The sequence below is a fragment of the Lindgomyces ingoldianus genome (genome assembly GCF_010093535.1).
Source record: "Lindgomyces ingoldianus strain ATCC 200398 unplaced genomic scaffold BDR25scaffold_54, whole genome shotgun sequence".
NCBI classification, from domain to species: Eukaryota; Fungi; Ascomycota; class Dothideomycetes; order Pleosporales; family Lindgomycetaceae; genus Lindgomyces; species Lindgomyces ingoldianus.
Window position 1 is genome coordinate 354,693 of NW_022985215.1, and position 7,817 is coordinate 362,509.

Below are 7,817 nucleotides of genomic sequence, written 5' to 3' on the forward strand. Positions count from 1 at the left end.
AGCTATAGAATTAGCTTGTAAAGGTTGTCTAGCGCTGTAGTTATTTATTGTCTTTTAAGAAACTTTGTACATAGCTGCAGCATGTTTCTGTTAGATATGCGCACCTACTGTTAAGACAGGAGGAACGCTGGACAAAAGCTGCTACATAGTACAAGCAATAAGCTTAAACAGTATGTTGCTGCAAATTGCAGCATGTTGCAAGCTAGTCGCGCATAGGGCTAGTGCGCGAGGGACTTAGACTGGAAAAACAAAGCTAAGCAACACAAGCAGAGCAGACAAAAAAAATTAATTAATTAATATAATAAATCATCATCCTATACATTATATCTAAAAACCTATTATTTATCTTAGGAAGCCTAGAAACAGTGCTTTAATCTAACAATTAAGAGTCTTAGTGCCTCCATTAATACAAAATAGCCACCTAGCCTCCTTAAGACGCGACAGTCGTCCTTTGAGACCACACCAACTACAGAGCCTGGATAATGCAGCTGCAATTAAGATGTGTAGCGCACAGCATCTAGCCGCAAGTAGATTCTAAGTTAACCATCTAAATGATCTCTAAACTAAGAGCTCTAAAGATGCTGCTAATAGCTAAGTTTTTACTAGCCTCTAATTGTAACGATCCTCATGAATCGTTCCATCTCGGATGGCCCGGAAGGCCCCCGTATCGGCCACGACCCCGACCTGGCCCCGACCCCTGCTGTTACCTCTATTCCCTCATGTATTTAGTCGCACCTCGCCCTGTAGCTAGCTCGGTAGTTTTCTGATATCCTTTCGTACAAGGCCTATAGGTGTCAATGGCATTCCCAGGTTCAGAGTCCCCACGCACTCCCATATGCCTCTGAGTGGATTCCCTCCGCATTCGGACCCATTGTCTTGCCTGCGCCGTTACACTAATGTTAAAACGCCTATGTATATAAACAAGCTATTAATAAGTAGTCTTAGAGCCTTTAAAGAAGCTATTAAATACTATAAAATTAAGGCTAATAAGCATAAGAGTAACAGACATAATTATAAAAGAGAGTAATTAAGCTTTTAATAAATTATTGCCTTTATCTAGTTAATAGTTAGCCTGCATCTGCAGCGTACATGCTGTTCCCTAGATTAACTACTTAGATAGTAGATTATAAACCTTAAAGCTATAGTTAGTGTTAATAACTAATTTAAACAAGAACACACATAAAACTAATATAATACATTTTTAAAGCTGCTAAGAAACATAAGCACATAGAACCTATAGCTAGCAGAGTATAATTACGCTGCTATAGAAGTAGAGACATAAAATGTTCTAGAAACAACGCAGTTTAATGCTGTTATAAAGGACTTTCTAACTACTATAAATAAAGTTGCCCTTTATTAGTCTACAACTTTTTAGGAAAGTAGACAGTTTACACTAAACATAAATTAAAAAGAAATAATAAAGCGCTTTTAAAAACATATAATATTAAGTTATTTAATATATATAAAAAAGTATAAAGCTACTTTTATAACAAATAACTTATTATATTTTACTAAAAGTAGAAAAACTACCTAAGGCATAAATAAAGACACCTGTAGTGTAGAAGTTATAATGTTAAGAAAACAAAGTAGACCTTAACATTAATATTATTAAAAAGATAATAAAAAGTTATTTTTAAGCTAGAAACTTACTAAAACAGAAAGCACTAAATGTTCTACATATAGACACATCTATGCACTAAAGAATTACTTTTATGTCTATCTAGACAAAGCACTACACTAGTAGATGCTAAATAAGAGAGTTAAAAAGCTTATAGCATTAAAGTATAAGCATAACTTAAAATTTTATAGCCTACTTAAAGGGCAGTGTAGACATAATTTAAAGATACTAATTTTAAAAAGTTTATATACATCTACGCTAGAGATATAAGAAGACTAACTTAAAAGCTAGACAGTATTAAGAATTAAGGCAGCTACATTGCTAGCTATAGTTAATTTAAACTAGAACAGATATCTGCTAAAAGAATTATTTATTCTTAACTTAAGCTTAATATGCTATATTATAAATAATTTTAATTAAATTTATAACTATTATTTACTAACACTAAAAGACTTTATCTAGTTTAAAAACTTTTATGTATAAATTTAAAGCTATAGATTAATTACACTAAGCTTAAAAAGTAAGCATAGAATATATAGTTAAGTATATAGTCTTATACTACATAATGTTGCACTGTGCCTAGACCTGTTGTGCAACTTAGTCTTGTTTTACCTACTATAATAAAGAAGAATCTAGTAGGACACATAAGCAGAGCTAACTGCTTTAAAGGCCTTAGATAGGATAATAATTAAAGATCTTATAAAGATTTATAGCTAATAAGTGTTAGAGTACTATCTACTATAAAAAGGCTTATATTATACACACATAATTAACATAAGAACTAAACATAGTCTATAGAAGGCGTTAGTAGAGCTATAGCATAAGTGTCTTAGACACTCTAAACTAGCTATACTTAAACACTTTATATAGTAAGCTAAGAGGGTGTAAATTAAAGAAATTACAATAGTGTAATATAACTTATGTAGTAGAGCTAAGATACAATAATAAATTAACTTTATACTATAAATTAGTAATAGTAGACCTAGTAAAAGACTATTAATTAATTTCTATATATATAAAGCATAAAGCATTATAAAAAAGTAGAGTTAAATGCTAATTACTAATAAGTATTCTAGCCTTTAGTAGAACTTTTACTTTAAAGACAATAGGGTTACTAAATTAATTATTAAACCTTTTATAATTTTTATCCTTTTTTTAAAAAACTGTTATAATATTACTATAAAAGTTATTAAAGCTAATAATAAGATTATAATAGTAAAACTAGAAGTAGAACACTAGCTAGTATTACATAGAATAACTGTTAAGCCTTTAGCACTAGATACACAAGCCTAGAACAGAGAAGCTAAACGCTTAAAAGGTGTAAATAAGAAGAAGTTATAGGCTATGCAACTAGATGCTAACCTACTATAGAACATATAGCTATACATTACTAAAACTAGCGTATACTTATATAATTAAACGCTAAACTATGCTAATACCTAGAAGATACTATATAAGATCTTCTTTATATAAGTAGGTTTAAATAATAAAGTTATTATGTTAATTTAAAAGCCTATAGCTGTAAAGTATTTGTAATAACTAATAACACATATTAGAATAAATCTAAGCTATAAAAGCTAGACCTAAAGGCATAGATTAGATATCTAGTTAAGTACTAATTATTAAACATCTACTGCGTATAGATACTACTACTAGTAAAAGTAATTTATACATATAATCTTATTTTTAATAAATACTTAATTTTTAGCAGTAAGCCTAAAGACCTAATAAATAACCTTATATATAACATAGTAAAGGAAATTACTATATATATTAGAGTAATTAAGCTTCTAACACCTAGTTATTAGCTAAAGATAGAGTTATTTTATAAAGACAACACTATAAATAATATATTAAATTTTAACAAAGTAGACCTACTAGGCTACTATTAAGGAAAAAAGATTAGAGATAACTATCTGTCTTCTCTAAATACTCTGCTACCTATAGCATTGCTTATGTAGTTAATAGCTAGAGCTGCACTAAAGCTAAGCTAAATAAAGTCTTTAAAAACTATACTATAGGCTGCAGCCTTTATAGTTAGCATAAGATTTAAAAGTATAGAAAAGCATAGCAGTAAGACGCTAAATAAAGTAGCATTAATAAAAATACTATTTAAAAGAAAGACACTTTATAAAAGCTAGCTACTACTTTTGCTATTAACTTAAAAGTAACTAAAGAAGCACTTTCTATATAAAATGTTTAAGGTAGCAGAAAAAACACACCTAGACAGTTATTAGACAATAAAATCCTAGACAAAGGTCTAGATAAAGCTAATTAAGGCAGCTAGACAGCAAATTCTAGATTATATGTAGGTGTACACTTATAAGCTTAATAAGCACTATAAATTATAAAGATGTAAAGTGCAACTAGTAGTCTATAGCAATTAATAAAGAAACATTACTACATAAAATACCTACGCTGCTACTCTAGCAGGACACTTATTTTAAATGCTAATAGTAATATCTACACACTTTAACTTAAAGTTTAAATAATATAACATAACTAACATATTTATACATGCAGCAATTAACTGTAATACCTATATGCAAAGGTTAAAAGGCTATTAGAAACTAGGTATAATACTAAAGCTTTAAAAGGCACTACATAGCTTAAAATTTTTTTTCTACTCTAGCAACACTATTTTATAACAACTTTTAAAGGCCTTAGGTTTTTAGCTATTCTACATAAACTCTACTACATAACTAAAGCTAGAATATTTTTTTATGTAAATAACCTTATTATTGCGTATAAAAAAAGCTTTAAAGTAGATGCACAGTGTGTAGTAGACTAGTTATAAAAGAAGTATACCCTAATTAAAGGCAAGGACTTATAATAGTTTCTAAGAGTTAAGATTATTAAAGATTAATAGTAATAAATAATTTAGCTATTATAAGCCTTATATATTAATAAGATAGCTAGGCTAGCTAACAGAAAACACCTACAGCATACTATACTTAAAAGTAGAATTAAACTTATGCTATAATTTAGTTTTATAACTTTATTAAAAGTAAATTAATATTAGCAGAAGATTAGATCTCTACTCTTTATAGTAGTTACTATAAAACTAAACATTGCCTTTACTACATTACACCTTACACAGTTTCTTACAAATCCTACATCTAACTATTAGAATGTAGCTAATTAAGTTATTCTATACCTACATGCAACATAGACGTACGCACTCTAATTAAAAAGAGAAGACTACTTTATAGTAGTAAGCAATGTGTTATTTATAGATAATACACTAAATAAAAAAAGCTCTTAGACCTACATTATTTAACTATTTAGTAGATAGATTATATAGTAAGTAAATAAACAAAATATAGTTATAATATTAACAATAAAAGCAGAATTACTTGCACTATTTTAAGTTGCTAAGAAAGCTATGTTTATAAAATGCTTCTTAATAAACTATAAGTTAACCTGCTTAATTTAACTATTATAATTTAGTGTAATAATAAGTAGATAATTTAACTAGTAAATAAAAAGATATCTTAACTTTAAACTAAGCTCTAACATGTTAACATCTATAACTACTAGCTCTAACAGGAAGTCTCTTAATAAATAATTAAAGTTGTCTATGTACCCTCTAGTAAGATGCTTGCAGACAGACTTACTAAAGCGCTTCTAGCTAGTAAATAGCTAAGCTTTCTTTAGCAAATTTAGCTAGTTAACATTAGAGAGAGGATAGTTAGTTAGGAAGCAGATATAGAAGAAATTAAAGTAAAAATAGAAGCTCTAGAAGCATACTAAGGTTGCGTAATTAGAAACTAGCTTAAAGCATGTCTAAGCTAAGAGGGTGTGTTAGATATGCGCACCTACTGTTAAGACAGGAGGAACGCTAGACAAAAGCTGCTACATAGTACAAGCAATAAGCTTAAACAGTATGTTACTGTAAATTACTGCATGTTGCAAGCTAGTCGCGCATAGGGCTAGTGCGCGAGGGACTCAGACTGAAAAAACAAAGCTGAGCAACACAAGCAGAGCAGACAAAAAAAATTAATTAATCAATACAATAAATCATCATCCTATACATTATATCTAAAAACCCATCATTCATCTTAGGAAGCCTAGAAACAGTGCTTTAATCTAATAGTTTCTTTAAGAGTTTTATGTCTTCTTTAAAAGCTTAAAGTGTAAGCTGTATCTAATGTTCTTTTAGCGCGTCTAAGTAGTGTTGTTAGGAATGCATTAGTGTAGGAAAAGTAGTTTAGTAGAGTCTTAGCAAAAGTAAGCAACTTAGGCGTGTAAGCAACTTGCCTGTAAAGTACGTTACCTAGTTAAGTAATAAGACCTATATTCTAAAGACATTTAAAGCTCTGTAGCCTACAAGATATTCTATATAGCCTTATAAAGTTACTTTAAAGCTTTACTTCTAACGCCTAGCTGCTGACTCTTTATTAAGTAGGTAAGCGCAACAGCTATATGCGTATATCCTACTCTAATTAGGCCTTAAATTAGCTGTAGCACTTCTTACCTACTTTAGCTTATAGTATCTAAAGTAATTAGTAAACTATATGTTTAAAACTTTATTTAGTAAGCATAGGTTATATGCGTGCGACAGGCTTATATTATATAGCTATGTTGCTGTGTCTACTACCTCTAGCTAGAGCTTCTTAGAGAGTCCTACGCTGCTTCTTATCTTAATAGACTTTATAATTATCTTTTATTTAGCTTTTTCTACAGCTTTATTTAGCTTATAAGTGTATAGTAAAAAGCTTTTAATATTAATGCTAGATTTCTTTACTTAGAGCTTATACTTTACCTTTTTATACTAAAGGAGTGTAGTAGTGTTATTGTCTTACTATATTTTGCTAATCTAGAGCTTATATTAGTTAGACACTATGCTCTTAAAGTTCTTTATTACTTTTTAGATTTCTAAGAGTGTTTTTACCTAAAAAAAGTATAAAAAGATTTTACTACTATATTTATCCTTAATAATTATTATTTATAGAGCTTTGCTGCGCTCTAATAGCATATTAAACATGTTCTATGTAACTTTCTAGAAGAAGTAGAGAGCTTGCTCTTTTAGTCTTCTTAATATAACCTGCTTAGCATAGGTTATTACGCAGTGCCTATAGTATACCTACTTTATACCTATTATTTATACATTTCTTACGCTTTTAACTAGAGACTATAGAGCTTTAAAGCCTAGGTGTCCTGCGCACGCATGCTAAAGCTCTTCTAAGTCTAAGTATAAAAATATAGTCTATAAGTGTTAGCATTTTAAAAGCACACTTTGCACTAGTAAGTAAAAAGAGACAGCTTTATATTTAATAAACATAAGGTTAGGTTCTTAGTAAAGTGTTATAAGTACTCTATTCTTTTCTAGCATGCTTATGCGCAGTGTATAGTTAAGTTTTAAATACTATAGTCCTTTTTCTTTTAAATAAGCTTTTAAGATAATATTAATGTAAAATCCTTTTACTATAACTACCTTTTATAGTGTAAGATCTTCTATGCGCTTTTTTTATACTTTATTTAACACTTCTTTAAGCTTTCTAGTTTCTGTTCCCTAGATTAGAAATAACTAAGTGCTAGCTTTTACTATATATAAACTTTAAGCTTTTTTAAATAACCTAGGTATAAGTAGCTCTATACTATTTACTAAGTGCGTAGCATTTCTATTATCTAGAATTATGCTTATAAAAAGTAGGTAAGCGTTAAAATTTATAGTTATGTGCATTTTTAGTTTTACTAAAAGCGCTAGGTTAATAACTGCAGTAATAATGCTTCTTAAGAATACTAGCTTATTTAATCCTTTAATAGCTTTTAAAGTAGAGAAGGCTCTATTTAGAATTATACAGCTTTTTTTAAGCAGTATAGCCTTTACTTTTTTATGCTGCACTTACTTAAGCCTTTTAAGAATCTTCTAGTGTGCAGTTTTACTAAGCTTTTTTAGCTTTCTAGTAACTGCTAATGTAAAGTCTTTACAGTCTACTACTTTTTATAAATAAAGGGATTACTCTAAAGCTCTATATAAGCATAGGTAGCTTAATTAGGCTAAAATAGATTAGGCTAAATTATTGTTTAATTGTTTACTATAACGTACTTCATGGGCGAGTTGCTCACACACCTGAGTTGCTTACTTTTGCCAAGACCCTACTAAACTACCCTTCCTACACTAATGCATTCCCCACAACACTACTTAGACGCGCTAAAAGAATGTTAGATACAGCTTACGCTCTAAGCTTTTAAA